At 43.3% G+C, this 18,042-nt stretch overlaps 1 protein-coding gene across 3 annotated transcripts in view; it reads left to right on the top strand.

Moving 5' to 3' along the window:
* PAK1 (p21 (RAC1) activated kinase 1) overlaps positions 1–18,042 on the top strand; it is a 133,486-nt gene that overhangs the window by 26,235 nt on the left and 89,209 nt on the right. The window contains exon 1 of one of the 3 annotated variants that reach the window (XM_070425678.1): positions 9,037–9,218. The exons of the other annotated variants lie outside the window; for them this stretch is intronic. The gene's annotated coding sequence lies outside the window, so the exon portion shown is untranslated. Of the gene's footprint in view, positions 1–9,036; positions 9,219–18,042 lie in introns of those variants that run through there. 3 annotated transcript variants of the gene reach the window in all.

The raw sequence follows: 18,042 nt of genomic DNA, 5'->3' as shown, positions 1-18,042 counted from the left end.
TGCACTTGTTTTGCTTCTACTGTATTGTGTTATAAAGATTTATTCACCTATCCCGCCTCGCCCAAAACACTTCCTCAAAACCAATAGCCCTTCCGAGGTCGGAAGTACCTGGCTTATCCCAGGTGATCAATGAAAGTGGAAACTAACATTTATGGAGTGCCTTGCTGCTGTGTAAATTGCCTTATAGATACTCTCAGTTAATCCTTATAACCAGTCTCTATGTAGGTATTAGGCCCATTTTACAGATAAAGTAATTGAGGCTCAGAGTGGTGAAGTGGTTTGTTTGTGATCTCATAGCTGATAACTCAGAGATTCAAACCTATTGACTCATTTCAAAGCTTGAGTTGTATTTAAAACGATTCTTCTGATTTTCTGAGTTCAGTATTCTTTCTATGCACATCAGAAAAACACAAATTGAGATGTGTTTAGTTCAGTGGTGGACAGACAAGAGTTCAAATGGGAGGAGGGTGTGAATAGCTGTGGCCCTCACATAATTCTTATGTATTAAGAAATGGCTCTAGAGTCATTATCGCCTTAATTGGTACTGTAGGCAATCCTGTAATTTGGCATTTAAAAATGAATCTGTTTTAGCTGGTTAGCAGATGTAACAACACCTACCTTTAGGCATGTTCTGTTCTAACAAGGGAGGAAAGGCTGCTCTCTCACACTGTCACGGCAAGGCGGGTGAGCTCAGCTTTGACCTGAAAGTGTTAGTGCTTCTGAAACTTTTCACTTCCAGGTTTCGCCATATTTTGTCAGGTGCTGGTAAGCCTGCTTTTTCAGAGCTGCAGAATCAGGTCATTGGAATATGGGGTTCTTACCCCAACTGTTTGAACAGGCTAAGCTCTCACCAGGGAGGGCCTAGACCAGGGGTGGGCAAACTTTTTGACTCGAGGGCCACAATGGGTTCTTAAACTGGACCGGAGGGCCGGAACAAAAGCATGGATGGAGTGTTTGTGTGAACTAATATAAATTCAAAGTAAACATCATTACATAAAAGGGTAAGGTCTTTTTTTTTTTTTTTTTTTTTTTTTTAGTTTTATTCATTTCAGACGGGCCGGATCCGGCCCGTGGGCCGTAGTTTGCCCACGGCTGGCCTAGACACAAAGGGCTTTTTTTTGGAGTTGGTAAAGGAGGCCAAAAGGTAGAACTTGGGAAACAACTTTGCCTCCTTTTTTTGTGACTGGGTTGTAGTGTCACCCTGTATTCTCTTGGGTCAGCTAATAGCAAATGTGTTACAGAAAGGTCACAGAAATCAGAAGACCAGGTCAAGCACTCGTTGGCCCTTGGTAATTGGGGCCTATCCCTTCATGTGTTTTAATCCAGTGATTCTTTCCAGGGGATGCAGCCCCGCTGTCCAGGTACCACGCGTCCGTGCTGCCCCGGGATTACGCAGGGCTCTAGGGTACAGCTTCCTTTGCCCTTCTTTCTTTAAGTCACAAATCCTCTATCACTATCTATAGTCTAAAGATATGTTGATGTTTCTCATCTGATGTTCTCTCACTTATTCTCATCCTGTTGAGGCTTATGCCTTTTCTAAAAAATATCTTTACTATCATTTTAGTGTGATTTTGGGTGAGAACATAGATGAATATGTTTTTAATCTGCCAAATTTAACTAGAAGCACACTTCAGAGCAAGTTAAAGGAACAGAAAGGAAAGTTGCATTTATATCTGACGTTGCAAGAACTTCATTGTGAGAGTAAATGAGAGCGTAGACCTTCTCAGGAGATGCCCTGGGCTCACATTTTGGCTTCCTCATTGTTGAGACTGAGTTTTTTGTTTTAAAAAAGAGAAAAGGTGCATCAGAAATTGTAATGAACTAGGAATCAAAACCCACGTTTGCTTTTCGCAGACATTGACCAAATGCTTTCCCCTTTTGGGGCCTCAGTTTCCCTCTCTGGGAAATAAGGAAGTTGGCCCGGGTGCCCTGCCCTCTACGTTTCTGCTATCCCTTCTATTCTGAGGAGTCTGAGACTTTCCTGATTCTGGAAGAGCACTGGTCCTTTGATGCTAACGTCCAGTCTCCTGTTGAGGATGACTAAGGCCTGGGACACAAACAAACAGGATTGAGAGTTCTGAAGTCTGCGTATCCGCCTACTGTACCGACCAGAGCATGATACTTGAAAAGAAAGAGGAATCACAGTGCAAAATCCATGGCTCTTAGACAGTACATGGTAAGCAGGCAGCTATTTGAAAACATTTTACCCCGTTTTTCCTTTCCTCCTGGGATTTAGACAAGCCAGGGTACCTGAGGTCTTGGCACGGGAAGGAACAGCATTTGTTCTTTGCAGGTACGATTATTGTCTGCTCTAGCAGGAGAGAGGGACAGTAGAATTATTATAATATTCAGTGATGCATGTATAGTAGAGGGTTGAACATAATATTATCTGAGAAAGAAGGGGAGAGGGGGAGAAGCGGCAATAAAGACTTCACAGAGGAGGTGACATTTGAGTGTGAAAGCATGAGCAGTTTTTGCCAGTTTGCACGTGTTGAGTTGCTCTGCCCTTTCTCTGGGTTTCAGCACAACCTAGAGGACTCATTCTATAGCAAGTCGGCGGAGTCTGTTGGGAAGTGAACAATTCTTTGGAAGTCTGAGTTAGGGTTTTTCTGATGTGGGCTTGGACTTCTCTTTATATTAGTGGGGATATGGAGCAACAAGATATTTGGTCAGACTGTGTGTAGTTCTTAGTTTGTTTGAGGTTTCGGTACTGTCCCCATTAACTTAAAAGATTTTTTTTCAGTGCTTTTCGTTAAGCCGTGCTTGAATATCTTCTGTGTTAGATACTTTCAGGCTCCTTGGTGTAGTGAACAGCATGTTGGGTTAGTGGGAAGAATATGGTCTTTGGAGTTGTGTGGATATGAAGTTTAATCCTGGCTCCATTACTAACCAGTCATCTTACCCTCTCTAAGTTTTAGTTCTCCTATCTGTTAAATGGAGTATTAAATGAGAAAATAATGTGAAAATACTTAGCCCTATGCTTGGTATATCAAGCACTGGTGATTGGTAGTTACTGTTATTATGAGAGACAATGATAGAGGGAGATACTTTGAAAAAATATTTTTATTGATTTCAGAGAGGAAGGAAGAGGGAGAGAGAGAGAAACATCAATGATGAGAGCGAATCATTGATTGGCTGCCTCCTGCATGCTCCACACTGGGGATCTGAGGCCACAGCCCAGGCATGTGCTCTGACCGAGAATTGAATCGTGACCTGGTTCATAGGTCGGTGCTCAACGACTGAGCCATGCCTGCTGGATGAGGGAAATACTTTTTTTTAAAAACATTTTTTAAAATATATTTTATTGATTTTTTACAGAGAGGAAAGGAGAGGGATAGAGAGTTAGAAACATCAGTGAGAGAGAAACATCAATTATCGGCCTCCTGCACACTCCCCACTGGGGATGTGCCCGCAACCAAGGTACATGCCCTTGACTGGAATCGAACCCGGGACCCTTGAGTCCGCAGGCCGACGCTCTATCCACTGAGCCAAACGGGTTAGGGCGAGGGAAATACTTTTAATAGCTCAGTGGTGCAGTGGAGGCCTTTCCACTTTACTTCCCGGGGCAGAGTCCCCTCCTTTTGGTGGCTGTTGGGAGTGGGCCTGGTTGGGTACCTTCCAGAGTCTTCACTGTAACAACTTTAATTTGTATAGTTCTATATTGTTTTAAAGATACTTTTACAAACTGTTCTCATTTAATCCTCACGGTAATCTGCAGGGAAAGTGTCCCTATCTGTTCAACAGGAAAAGCCCGGCTGAGAGAGATGAAGTGACTTGCAACCAGTCACCTTATGAATAAGTAATGGAGACAGTTATTGTTTAAGGGAAAGCCCCAACCCTTGAGGCCTTGGGTTTTGTTTCAGCTGGACTTTTGGTTTCATAACGGGCTTTCTGATGTAAACCAGGAAACCTTAGTTTTGTAGGGAAAAAAAAAAGGAGACAAATGTACTACTCTTTGTAATATGTTAAGCAATAAAAAAATTATATATAAAAAACAACAAAAAACAAAACAAAACCCCAAAATGTTTATTATTTTATACAGTTTCTGAGGGTCAGGAATCTTAGAATGGCTAGGCTGGATGGTTCAGCTCAATGAGCTGTTGCCCAGGGCTACAGTCACCTGGGGGCTCTCCCTGGCCTGAAGGTCCCTTTTATGTTTACTCACCTGGTTGTTGGTCACTATAGTTTCTGGCTGGCAGTGCTTTGCTTCGTGGCCCCCCCACCTCCATAGGATAGCTCACAACAAGCTGGCTTCCCCAAAATGAGTGATCCCAGAGAGAAGAGACCAAAACAGAAGCTGCAGTGCCTTTTATAATTTAGTTTAAGAAATGATGTACCTGCCCTAACCGGTTTGGCTCAGTGGATAGAGCTTTGGCCTGCGGACTCAAGGGTCCCAGGTTCGATTGTGGTCAAAGGCATGTACCTTGGTTGCAGGCACATCCCCAGTAGGGGGTGTGCAGGAGGCAGCTGATCAATGTTTCTCTCTCATCGATGTTTCTAACTCTCTATCCCTCTCCCTTCCTCTCTGTAAAAAATCAATAATTAAAAAAAAAAAAAAGAAATGACATACCATTACTTCTGCTGTATTCTTTTGCTCACACAGATCGACCCTCCACCAGCTGGGAAAGGACATATAAGGGTGCAGATACCAGGAGGCAGGGATCATTGGGTGCTGTCTTGGAGGCTGGCTACCACAGCTATAGAGAACCTTTGAGGCCAACCAGACTATACACATCATTTATTAAGGAGTTAACCTTAGGACACAGGTTCAGATTCTATTCTGTGGTCCTGGCATGGTGGATTCCAGGATTCCCTTATGCCTTTAACGGATGGTCTCAGGATGCAGGGAGCAGGGAATCCTTCAGGAGCTTCCTGTGTCTCATATCTACTGTCACCCCTTCTGCCTGTTTTTGTAGTCAGAGACCCTCTACTGAGGGGTGGGAGCCATTGGATGCTATCTGGTGAAATTGTCCTTGGAAATCTGAACATTGTGATTCCTTTACCTGTAGAGAAAGTTGGCTGCAGGAACTGTACATGCCTCCAGCACATAGTGCTTTAAAAACCCTTTCACACCCTGGCAGGTGTGTTCAATGGTTAGAGCATTGGCCTATGCAACAAAGGGTCGTTTCCTGGTCAAGAACATATACCTGGGTTGCAGGTTTGATCCGTGGCCTGGCCAGGGTGCTTGTAGGAGGCAACCAGTTGATGTGTCTCTCTCACATCAATGCTTCTCTTTCTCCCTCCCTCCTTCTCCCTCCCTCCATCCCATTCTCTCTAAAAAATCAATGGAAAAAATATCCTCAGGTGAGGATTAACAACAACAACAAAATAAAAACCTTCTCACATTTATCATCTCAAAGTAGCCCAGTGGTATGGCAAGATGGGAAATTGACTGCCCTTTAAGTAAGTACATCTAATTTGAGTTCCAGCTTTAGCACTAATTGGCTGTGTGATTTTGACAAAGTCATGTTCTCTTTCTTGACCCCAGTTTTCTTAAATATAACATGAAGGTGTTAAAATAGTCTTGGGGTTTGGAAGTGCAACCTCACAGGCCCTGGGGTGACATCAGGAGGTGGGAGGAGACTGAGAAAGTGGAACTTCCCTACCCCCCTTTCGGCCAGAGCTGCTCTCTACTCTTTATCTGTCTAAATATTGGTGTGTCCATGAGATTTAATTGGAAACCGAGGTTGCAAGGTTTTAAGAACGTAAAAGCCACTGGATTTCGTGATCTCAAAGGACTTCTCTGTGTAAAGAAAGAGGCTGGTTTTCTTGATGCCATTGGGCAAGCAGTAGCTTAAGAATCACTAGATCACCCTCTTTTCTGCATTTCTCCAGAGTAACAGCAGAGCCGTGGGCCTGCCTGTCTCCTAAGAAACCTAGACTCTTCTATCCCCCTTTTCTCCTTAGATGTATTGGTTCCAGTGTTGGGAGAGATGGACATTGGTTGCTGATGGCTGCATCTCCCACCCCTCAGGTGGCGTAGCTTCTTCAGGAATCAGGATCCAGATATGGAGGGTGAAGGCCTTCCTCGGAGAGGCAGAGGCCGTGAAATGAGATTCCTGGGAGAGCGGGAGGCTGGGTGCATCAGCAGCAGATGAGAAGGGCTCGTCTTCTCAATGGGCCTCTGGCTCCTTTGGGTGATTTGAATGTAAACATATACTTTCCGGCCTGCATTAGCCGTGCGCACTAGGTTCCTCACTTTATGCTTTGAGGGCCATTGATCTGTGTGCCCAGGGAAACCAGTGGCTACCTTGAGTTTGGATACTGCTGGGTAGAGTCAATCTGGCAAGTTCTTACTCTCCTGAGAAGTATTCCCTGGTGTAGATCTTGGTCCCTGCAGATATACTTGGTGGTTCTTTTCTTGACAGCTTAACCCCTCCTTTCCTTTTCATAAATTAAAAATGAACCCTGAAAAGAGCAGGCAAATATAGCCGTGATGTCTCTGGGAGTGAATGACCTAGTGGTGTATGCTGGATGGAACTATAGGAAGAAGGAAGGGAGGAGAATGGAAAAGATCAGAAAATTCCTTGGGTGTTTCCCTCCCACCCCCCAATCTGCTAAAGGCTATTCTTTCTTGTGGTGTGAAGAGAGAATTGCAGAATTTTAGAATAGAAAGTTCCCTTTAAGGGCATTAAACACGGCCTTTACCCCGTGTTCGAATTCCTTCTGCCAAGTTCTTGCCAAGTATTTGTTAGTACTATCTGCTTGCGTGCTTCCACAATGAAGAGCTCTCTACTGCTAGGAGCAGTCATTTTCATGGCTCGACTGTGGCTCTTAAAACTAAAATCTGTGCTTCTGTGGCTTCTAACCACTGGCTTCTCGCGGGAGGAAACTTGGGCTCAGGCAGATGGAAGGGCGCATGTCAGGCCATTGAGTGTGCATCTTCCATCCACCTCCAGCTAAGGGGATCGGGCAGCAGACCCAGGGTCTCAGTGCTGGAGCCTCGAATTCATCCTCATGTCTTTGTGGGTGACTGGTTTTTATTAAAATTATTTATTCTTTTCATGGACTTGTTGACTTTATTATAATCATTAGGCATTACTATTTTTAGATTTTTTTGTTACTACCAGAAAGAAATTTGCTGGCCACATGGTGTGTTTTTATCATCATTTTATAGATTAGGAACTGAGCCCCAGAAAGGCATCTGCCCAAAGTGACCCAGAAATTCTGTGACAGAACTGGGTTCAGGACGCTGGTCTCCGGGTACCCTGTCCTGGATGCCTTTCTGTAGACAGCTCTTCTACAGAAGCTGTTACCAAACGCAAGAACTTTGTTTTCTGTTAGGAGAGATTTCTATTAGGAGAGACAGCATCAGTTGAAAGTCACATAGATTTCCACCTGAAAATATCATACTGTTTCATCTAAAAATAGCATGCTATTTTTCAACATCAAAAGAGAAGAAAAAGGGTTCCAACCACGAATAGGAATAGTACACCTATAGCAGCTCATGCATCAAATTCCTGAAAATTTCTATTTCACGACACAACTCAGAAATCTTCACTTTTGTGAAACTTCCTGACTGTTCCCTTTCCCCAGCCCCATCCCTCATGGAAATGTTCCTCATTATAGAACTGATGCTGCCCTGTCAATACGGTGTAGTGAGAAGACTATGGACATTGGATTCAAACAAGCAGACCAGGGTTGGATCTTGGCTCCAAATAATCCATGTAAAGTGCTTATCAGTGTGCTAGGGCACACATTAAGAATCCCAGAAATAGCCCTAGATGGTTTGGCTCAGTGGATAGAGCGTTGGCCTGCAGACGAAGGGTCCGGGTTCGATTCTGGTCAAGGGCACATGCCCGGGTTGTGGGCTCGATCACCAGTGTGGGGTATGCAGGAGGCAGCCGATCAATGATTCTCTCTCATCATTGATGTTTCTATATCTCTCTCCGTCTCTCTTCCTCTCTGAAATCAATTAAAAATAATATGTGTGCATGTATGTATATATATATATATATATATGAATTCCAGAAAGGTTACCTACTGTTACAGTGATTATTTTTATCGTTACTTATGTCTTATTTCCCCCTTAACCTGGGAGCTGTCAAGGGCAGTGTGGGTTGTGGATTTAATATAGTAAGTTGGACTAGTGTTTTTAAAAAGTCAAAAAAAAAAAAAAGCCAAATAGAATTCATCAGAGAAAATATCAGGACACACTGTATATAGAAGGAGCAAGGACTATTTTGTGACACATTTGTTTCAGTTTTATATTTATAGATGTGTTGTCTGCATGTTTGTGTGGGCGCATGTGCATGAGGACCGGGTCTCCATATACACTGTGTTCTTGCTCGAGGTTGTGGTCAGACGATTTGAGAAAACCTGCTTTAGGGAAGAGGCTGCCTGCTATCTAGATCTTTTATTCACAGGACCTAGCACAGTGGCTGGAACAAATCTGATGCCCATGTAACGAAGACAAGTCAGCCTGAAATTAATTGCTCAATATATGATACAGACTGTAATTGCAATATAGGTTCAAAACAAGGGTTATAATTGTCTTGAGATACAGTTTAGTGAAGTAGTTGAGAGTTTAGTTTTCTGGTGTCTGAAGATCAGGGAGAAATGGAAGCTCTGCTGCTTCCTGGTTAAGGCGATAAGGCAAGCGATTTACCTTTTCTTATCCTCATTTTCTTCATCTCTGAAATGAGGATAGTAATGACCTCAGGTCGTGAGCATTAAATGAAATAAAGTTACTGTAGTGCCGACACATAATGAGTACTTGCATGAAGTCTTCATGGGCCGAAGTGGTCATGGGAGGCCTTTCTGAGGAAGCAGGCGTTTGTCTTTGCAGTACTGGTCGGAATGAGAGGTGGGCTATGTTTGAGATGTCCTGTGTGTGCCCGAGTGCTCTGTGAAAGCCCTCACAGTCCTGTTCTCTTATGGATCCTTCCTCTGATCTCTGTCATCACCATACGCACAGTCTTTTTTTTATCTTCAAAACCACTTCCTGGGAGAAAGTCCAATGTAAGCTGTTACAACTTGCCTTTGGCCCCTCCCAGAGGCCAGTGTTTTCCCAGACAGGGAAAAGAAAAGTAATCCAGGTTGCCTGATCTAAGTAATCCTTCCAGGCGGACCACCTGCCTTTGCCTTGGGAAAGAGCAGCAGCAGCAGCAGCTCCGTTTAGCCCCATAAGAAAGGACCCTGGGCAAGGTGCGCAGGAAGAGTTCTTGGCGTCTGATCCCAGGCCCAGGCTGGAGCTCCAGGGGGCAGATCCAGAGAAGGTAGGCAGCTGAGAAGGTGGGGAGAACGGTCAGCTCGTCTCTGACTTCTGATGATGCTGGAAAGGAAATAGATTCTGTTTCCAAACCTGGGGAGGAAGGGGGCGGGGCAGGAAAAGGGAGAGGGGCAGAAAGGGAGTGGGGAAGGGAAAGAGAAAGTGCTTGCAAGGTGTTTGGTTTAGTTGTGGAAGCAGCACCAGCCTGGGAGTCGGGAGACCTGGGTTCCAGTTCTGACTTTCCTACTGGATCTCTGTTCTTTCGTGAACTGCTTGCCCATTTTAGGCCTTGGTAAAGTAAGGGTTTCTCTGAGACCTGTTTTAGGTCTGAGACTTTCATACCTGTTTCATAAAGTCTAGAAGAGAGATCCAGATAAAATACCCTCGGAGCGCAGAGGAGGAGGACGACGGATCCGTGGTGTCCAGGTCAGAGGTTCTCACCCTCGAAGCTGTTGTATGATTCTGTGTTGGGGGAGGAGGTTGTTCTGTGTTGGGGGAGGAGGTTGTTCTGCGCGTTGTTTAGCAGCGTCCTCTACCTACTAGATGCCAGTAGCACCTACCTCCTTCTCCCCGGGTGTGACAATAAAAAAAGTCTCTAGACATTTTGTCCCCTGGGTGACAAAATCAACCCTAACTGAGAATCAGTGGTCTATATACATGCAAATTGTAGGGACAGCTAAAATTAATGAAAACAAACATAATTTCATACTTATATAGCACTTACTATGTGCCAGACACTGTTCTAAGCCTCTAAATATATTAGCTTATGTAATCTCCCGAATAATCCCATGTGTTAGAGTATTACTGTCTGCCCGTGTCTAGAGGAAACTGAGTGGAAAAAGGGTAAGTGTCTTAATTGAAGTTAATGTTTTTATGAATTGCTACATGTCAGGGAGTCTGCTAAATACCTTACCTCTGTGTTATCGCATGTGATCCTCACCTCACTCTGAGGCAGGCATAGATGTTAATGCTGTTTTACAGGCGGAGAAGCCGTCGTGTGCCTAACTCTGTACTGAGCACTGGGTCCTTTTTTCCTGTTTTATCTTACCTACTGTGAAGCAGGTAGCATTGTGGATACCCCCCCCCCCCCCCGCCCCGCTTTTCGAGTTTGCTTTACGCCACTTTGCTTTCACAGAAGACCTGCCTTACTGCCTGTTTTTGTTAACCAAAAGAAATCCGAAGAGGATTTTCTCTTTTATGGGGAAAAAAAAGGCAAAAAGTGAAATAGCATTCAGTGTTCTGCAGCGAGCTATTACAGAGGCAGTGCGCTTGCCCCAAGCAGCGAGAGGGGCAATGCCATCCTCCCCTGGGACTACGCTCAGCACCCCAGCATCAAGCTCCATGGCTGCCAGCTGGGTCTGTGACCATCTGGGCCCTGCCTTGATTTATTTTGTGCATGTGTTAGCAAGATGTGTCCTGAGGCGGTTGCTTCTTTGCTTTACCCCATTTCAGCTTATGAGAGGTTTCATAGGAATGCTCTCCTTTTGGAGAGAGCAGGGGAGACCTGTCTTCGCATTTTATACCCGAAAGGCCCTGCGATTCAGAGAAAGAAAGGGGCAGAAACCAGTGACTGGCATTTGTTGGATGCATGTTTTATGCTTTTTGTGGTTGGCCACGCTGCTTCCAGCCACACAGAGCAGCAAGCAAGAAGGTGACAATGTGTGGCAAAGAAATAACTGAGCCCCTGGTGGTGATGGAGGGGAGCTGAGAGGCGCTCCTGATTGGTTATCTGAAGTTTGTGGGTGAGTTTTTCTTCTGCAAATGTGCTCTCCCACCCACTTCTTCCTCATTGACATTGGCTGTGCAGCACAAGTTAATGGTTATAATGGGCTTACTTTTTAAAAATATTTGATTTTCTGCAATATTCTGTCCTGTAAGCTTCAGAAGTGTAGACTTATGTGTAAATAGACTCTGTTTTGTTTACCACAATATCTCAGCACAGTGCCTTGTGTGCAGTGGTTACTTTTATTTGTGAAATTTCTGAATCAATAGAGAGATGGGAAGGGGACTGAGAGTGAGAGAGATTGATTTATTCAAGATTAGACAGCAGTGTGGTAGCAATTTTGGGGTTAGATCAGGGTTTTTCTATCCTCGGGCCCAGAATTCTTTGTACACCAGTGCGCTGTGTGCCATATACCTATCATACGATTGGGACTGCTAGATGCTCTTGCTGGGTGGCCTTAGGCAAGCTCCCCAGTTTCCCCTTCTATAAACTAAAGTATTAAACAACTCTTCTCTCCTTTCCATCTTTGGCTGACCACGTGGCCTCCAACCACAGCATGATAAGTGTCTACCAAGAACCCGGGAAGCCTCATTCCATTCTCCTTGCCAACCCAGAGCTAGAAATCATGTAATCGCTCCTGAACAACTACTTCCTGTTTCAGTGGTGTGGTGGTTGTGGTCAGGGTATACAGATTGAAACAGAAAGTAAGTTTGGGTTCTGAGGGAAGAAGGCAATTGGGGTACCTATTTATGCTCCTTCTCTACTCAGGATGGCACGTTGAGTGCCTGGGGTTCATCGTGTACTTTCAAGCTTTCTTATTCTTCATTTTAAATGTAGAGGTCTGCTCATTTTCTTTTTAACTTGTGGAAGGAAGCCACAAAGCTGTTCTCTGTAGCCCCTGATTCATTGGCTGCTCCTTGAATGCACACAACACACAACATGTGGCACTGCCTCTAGTAGACACTCAGAGAGGTCTGATGGAACTTGTGGAGGGAATGGGTTCTGGGTTGTGAGTCTGTTGCTCTTATTTGAAGTCTGTTGACAGGCCCTGCAGGGGTCTAAGAGGCTCTGACTACAAGAAAGGGTACAGACTGTGGCACTGCTGGGTCAGAAGCCTGCCCTGTGCCAGAGCTCTATCTGAGAAAATTATATATTTGCACTCCAATTATGTTTTTAAATTTTTTCTCTACAGCCCTGGCCAGTGTGGCTCAGTTGGTTGGCGCATCACCCATGCACCAAAAGTCGGATTCAATTCCCAGTCATCAGGGTGTGGGCAGGAGGCAACAGATTGATCTCTCTCTCTCTCTCTCTCTCTCTCTCTCCCTTTCTCTAAATAAATACATACATAAATAAATAAGTATTTTCTTTACATTCTCATTCCAAATAAAATAATTCCTGGCTATAGGTTATTGAGTATTTAAAGCTGGAAATAATAGCAGCCACATTCCTCTACCAAAACACTTGCCTCACACTATGGAAGGGCAGTGTAGTGACAACGAGACTCCGGACAGCCTATCTGCCACTTAATCTGTCTCTGGAGAAGCATTTAGGCTGAAGTATCAGCAAAGGAGGGTCTTGGACTTTCTCAGTGGCTTACTAATTTGTACTTTCAGGTGCTGTAGAGAGAAAAGAAGCATGACAGGTTAGGTTCTTTGCAGGATATGGGGATGTCTGGGAGGGAAGAGGATAGAGGACCGTATTTTCTTAGGCCTCCTCTCACTACCAACATTGCTCCAGCCATAGTCACATCTCGATCCTCTCTTGTTCTGCTGATTCCCTCCTCCAGGGCTTTGTCCAGGTTTTTCTTTTCTGCCTAAGTTTGGGTTGTGTGATTTCAAAAGTGTAGGCTCTTTCCCAAGCGTCAGAATCATAGCATTGAATGGTGAAAAGTAGATTGTTCCCTTTTGCTTTTCCTGTCAGACTTTCGGTCTAGTTAAAATAATTTCAGAATTGAGGCCAGAGCACTTTCTAATGTACACATTCAGATTTAGCTCATCCTACTGTGACGAGGCACTACAGGGATGCCAGTCAAGCTGTGCTTGTACAAGGCTAACTCTTGGTTTGATTTGGCCTGAGAGACAATGGAATGTTCTCAAATCAAGACCAGCACTGTTCCATCTGCCTAGCGGTAATTGAAATTAATGAGGAATAACAGCCTTCCTTCTTCTTTTATGTTGGGGAAGCAGTATGGGAAGATCCTGAGGATGTAATGGATCTGGATTCTGCTCCCAGCTCTGATAGGTTTGCAGTATTTGGAAAGTGTTAAGCTTTCTGTACCTCATTTTTTCTCAGCTGTAAGATGAGGATAATAAAGCTGATTTTGCCTGACCGGCATGGCTTAATGGTTGAGCATCTACCTATGACCCAGGAGATCAGGGTCGATTTCCAGTCAGGGCACATACCCGGGTTGCTGGCTCGATCCCCAGTAGGGGGCGGGCAGGAGGTGGCCAATCAATGACTCTCTCTCATCATTCATGTTTCTATTTCTCTCTCCTCCCTTCCTCTCTCTGGAATCAATAAAAATTGAAAAATAAAAAAACTGATTTTTTAGAGTTGTTAGGATAAATTTGATTCTCCAAGGGCAGGCTCTGAACACTTCATCAGCGACAGTGGAAGCCATCGACCTGAGCATTGTCTCTAGCTTAGTATATCATTTCACACTTCTCAGGCCGCTTTTTCTCACATAACCTTGTGTAATTCTCACAGTGTGTTCAGAGAGGGAAGACTATGTGCTTATTCCCATTCGACAAATGAGGAAACAGGCTTAGAGAAGTGAAGTCGCTTGTCTGAGGACCAGGGACTTCTGAGGTCTAGCCTGGACTCCTCTGTGCACTGACCAGTCCTCGGAGAGGGGAGTGTGTAACGGTCTGTTCGTGAAAGTCAAGAATACTCTGGGTATAGTCGTAGCTGGGACAATTTTGGAAAGACATCCCGGCTTCTACTTTATTTTATTATTATTATTTTTTGAAGGTAAATTTTTTTTTTTTTTTTACTTTTTACTTTTTTTTGTTACAATATACAGAATAAATCTATTATCAGATTGTAGATACAAAATAATTAGCCATTTACATGCAATAAACAATATTTCAAGGAAAACGATTTTAAATATAATATTATGTGCAATAAACATTAATATTTCAAGAAAAAAGATTTAAAATATAATAATATTACCAACACTGTCCTAACATAGTATAATATCACAAAAGTTGTAGGAGATATTAAAAATCTGCAAATAACAGGATTACTTCTATTACATTCTAAAATATTTTTTTTCCTCTGGCTCAATTTTTGTTCATCAGTTTATGTTGTTTATTATATTCCACAAGTAAGTGAGATCATGTGATATTTATTTTTCTCTGACTGGCTTATTTCGCTTAGCATAATGCTTTCCAGTTCCATTCATGCTGTTGCAAATGGTAAGAGTTCCTTCTTTTTTACAGCAGCATAGTATTCCATCGTGTAGATGTACCACTGTTTCTTAATTCACTCATCTGCTGATGGGCACTTAGGCTGTTTCCAGATCTTAGCTATTGTAAATTGTGCTGCTATGAACATAGCGGTGCATATGTCCTTTCTGATTGGAGTTTCCAATTTCTTGGGATATATTCCTAGAAGTGGGATTACTAAGTCAAATGGGAGTTCCATTTTTAATTTTTTGAGGAAAATCCTGACTGTTTTCCACAGTGGCTGCACCAGTCTGCATTTCCACCAGCAGTGCACGAGGGTTCCTTTTTCTCCACATCCTCGCCAGCACTTGTTGTTTGTTGATTTGTTGATAATAGCCATTCTGACAGGTGTGAGATGGTACCTCATTGTCATTTTGATTTGCAACTCTGGCATGATTAGTGACTTTGAACATGTTTTCATATGTCCCTTGGCTTTCTGAATGTCCTCCTTTAAAAAGTGTCTATTTAGGTCCTTTGCCCATTTTTTGATTGGATTGTTTAACTTCCTTTTGTTAAGTTGTATGAGTTCCCTGTACATTTTGGAGATTAAACCCTTATCAGAGATAGCATTGACAAATATGTTTTCCCATGCAGTGGGCTTTCTTGTTGTTTTGTTGACGGTTTCTTTTGCTGTGCAGAAGCTTTTTATTGATGTAATCTCATTTGTTTATATTCTCCTTAGTTTCTATTATCCTAGGAGCTGTATCAGTAAAGATATTGCTACGACATATGTCTGATATTTTGCTGCCTGTGGATTCTTCTAAGATTTTTATGTTTTCCCATCTTATGTTCAATGCAGTCCCCATTAAGATACCAACGGAATATTTCACAGAACTAGAACAAATGCTCCAAAAATTCATATGGAATAAAAAAGACCCCGAATAGCCACAGGAATCCTGAGAAAGAAGAACAAAGTTGGAGGGATCACAATATCAGATATCAAGCTATATCACACAGCCACTGTTCTCAAAACTGCCTGGTACTGTCACAAGAACATACATATAGGCCAATGGAACCGAACAGAGAACCCAGAAATCAACCCAGGTCATTGTGCTCAATTAATATTCGACAAAGGCAAGAGCATACAGTGGAATCAAGATAGTCTCTTTAATAAATGGTGTTGGGAAAATTGGACAGATAAATGCAAAAAAAAAAAGAAACTAGACTACCAACTTGTACCATACACAAAAATAAACTCAAAATGGATAACGGACTTAAACGTAAGACGGGAAACTATTTTTTTATTATTATTTTTAAATCTTCACCCGGGAATATTTTTCCATTGATTTTTAGAGTGAGGGCAAGACTGAGATAAATATTGATGTGAGAGAAACACATCAATTGGTTGCCTTCTGCATGCATCCCGACTAGGGCTCGGGCTGGGGAGGAGCCTGCAACCGAGGTACATGCCTTTGACCGGAATTGAACCCGGGACCCTTTCGTGTGCAGGCCAACGCTCTATCATCCACTGAGCCAAACCAGCTAGGGCCGGTTTTTACTTTATTAAAACAAAAATTCTAACTGTTCTGTCTACCTCCCTTTGTTTATTCATAGACAGGGGGCATTTACTTTGCTCTACACCTGCTGGGCCTGGTTTTTAGTAGATAGTCTGTTAAGTGACAAGGGCAATAGCAGTCGTGTGTGTGTGTGTGTGTGTGTGTGTGTGTGTGTGTGGTGTTGGGCAGAGGGGAAGAGGTGGTGCTGGTGGTGGTAGCGGTCCAGGAGAGGCGGCTTTGGGACGGAGCTTTGTTTATGAGGAGAAGTCTCACAGGGTCGTCTGTAAGCATTAAATTGGATAATGTGTGTGACTGTGCTTTGTTAACTGTAAAGAGCTGCATAAATGTTAGGGATTGTCCTATCTTCTAGAAGATACTCCTTTTCTAAAACCTTGCTGACCCCCGGAAGCACCATGGTTGGAGTCTAAGCTTAAAGTGAGAAGAAATATTTCAGTGGCAAGAAAGATTGGAAGCTTATTAAGAAAATCCTGCGTCTAAAGTGTATTGTATCCAGGAGTCCTTAAAGGGGGATATGCTTATTAAAATGCTCTTCTGCTGCGATGATACAGTGGCCTTTCAAACTGCTTCTGGTTTTTTTAGAGAACTTAGAATCAACTTTTTAATAAAGCCGCTTGTTCTGCTGCAGCATTTAAAATATTGAGGAGAGAGAGCTAAGGCAGCCTTGGAAACAAGCTTATATCCTGGGGTATAAAAGGATTCAGAGCAAGACAGAAAGATTGTGTGGGTGAATTAGATGCCAACACATATGTGGTGTTTTTCTTTTTAGATTTGTCTGGATTCAGTAGATTTAATTGTTGGGAACCTCCTATGTCCTAGGCTTTGCTTAGGTACTGAGAGGACAGAAATGAATGAGACATTCCCTAACCAAAGGGACTGACAGTCTGGCTGGAGATATAAGACACCCGTGGAAAATAAAGTGCCAGGAGATTTCAGGAGGTGCTGTAAACGAGGAGGACCTACTCAGGCCTTTGGGCAGGACTGTATCAGAGGTAGCAAGTTGAAGGAGATAACACTAGTGTCGATAAGGCTGTTCCTGCTCAGGGTCGTATCTGGGACTTAAAGCACTCAGCAGATAGGAGATAAATTCCTTCGAATTTAATGCTGGGGTGTTGTAACTGATAAGACATAGGGTTGTTTTTAGGTAAGAGCACTTTTAATTTGTTAGGGTTAGTGACAATATGTTAGCATGGAATATTTTAAGAATCTGTGTTTTTAAAAATTGGTTTGAGAGAGAAAGAGGAAGGGGGGAGAGTGAGAGGGGGTGGGGGCGGGAGAGAGAGAGAGAGAGAGAGAGAGAAGAGAGAGATTGAGATTTGTTGTTCCACTTATTTATGCATTCATTGGTTGCTTCTTAGATGTACCTTGGTATACTGACACTCTAACCAGCTGGCTAGGGCTGGATTATTTTAAAAAACAATTTCTATATGGGAATAAAAGGTATAAGTAGGAGATAAATGGATAGTTGTCATTGTTTTACAGCACAGCATTTTGTGTGCCTCAACATTGAGGTTTTGGCAGGATTCGGTTTCTCATGAGAGCTGTAATAATAGTGGCACTATTATTCCTGGCTTGAGAGATTGATTCTGGTGACTCTTCCTGTTTTATAATGACAGCACCTCCACTGGCTCAGCGCTCCTCCCTTATGAGGTCATTTAACCTTAATCACCTCCTTAAAAACCCTATCTTCAAAACAGTCACAAAGAAGGGCTAGGGCTCTACTATATGAATTTTTCTGGGGAGGGGCGCACAGTTCAGTACCTAACCATGTATTAACAGATACTTTTACTAAGTTGGAGTAAGTGTAGATAGAGTGCTCTGAGGGCCATAAGAAGGGGGGATTCTAGAAAGCTTTGAAGAGGTGATAACATTTGAGCTGAGTCCAAAAGGACAAGCAGAGAAAGAAGAAAATTATGGGAGAGTAGTTTCTTATTGTATCCTCCCTGTAGAGAGCTTGGTTGGGGATGTTAGTACTTTCAAGTTTGTCCATTTCATTATTAGACACCTCTGATTATTATAGTACTAGAGGTCTGGTGCATGAAATTTGTGCACAGGTACGGTCCCTAGGCCTGGCCTGAGACCAGGGCTATCTTCCCTGGCTGCCAGCCCCGCCACCCATCGCCACCCACCCCCAGTTCCCCATTTGCC

Source organism: Myotis yumanensis, unplaced genomic scaffold, assembly GCF_028538775.1.
Source record: "Myotis yumanensis isolate MYYU_CA2020_CCGP unplaced genomic scaffold, mMyoYum1.0.hap1 SCAF_10, whole genome shotgun sequence".
Lineage (NCBI taxonomy): Eukaryota > Metazoa > Chordata > Mammalia > Chiroptera > Vespertilionidae > Myotis > Myotis yumanensis.
Note: the sequence above shows the minus strand (reverse complement) of the source record. Positions and strands in the feature narration are given on the sequence as shown.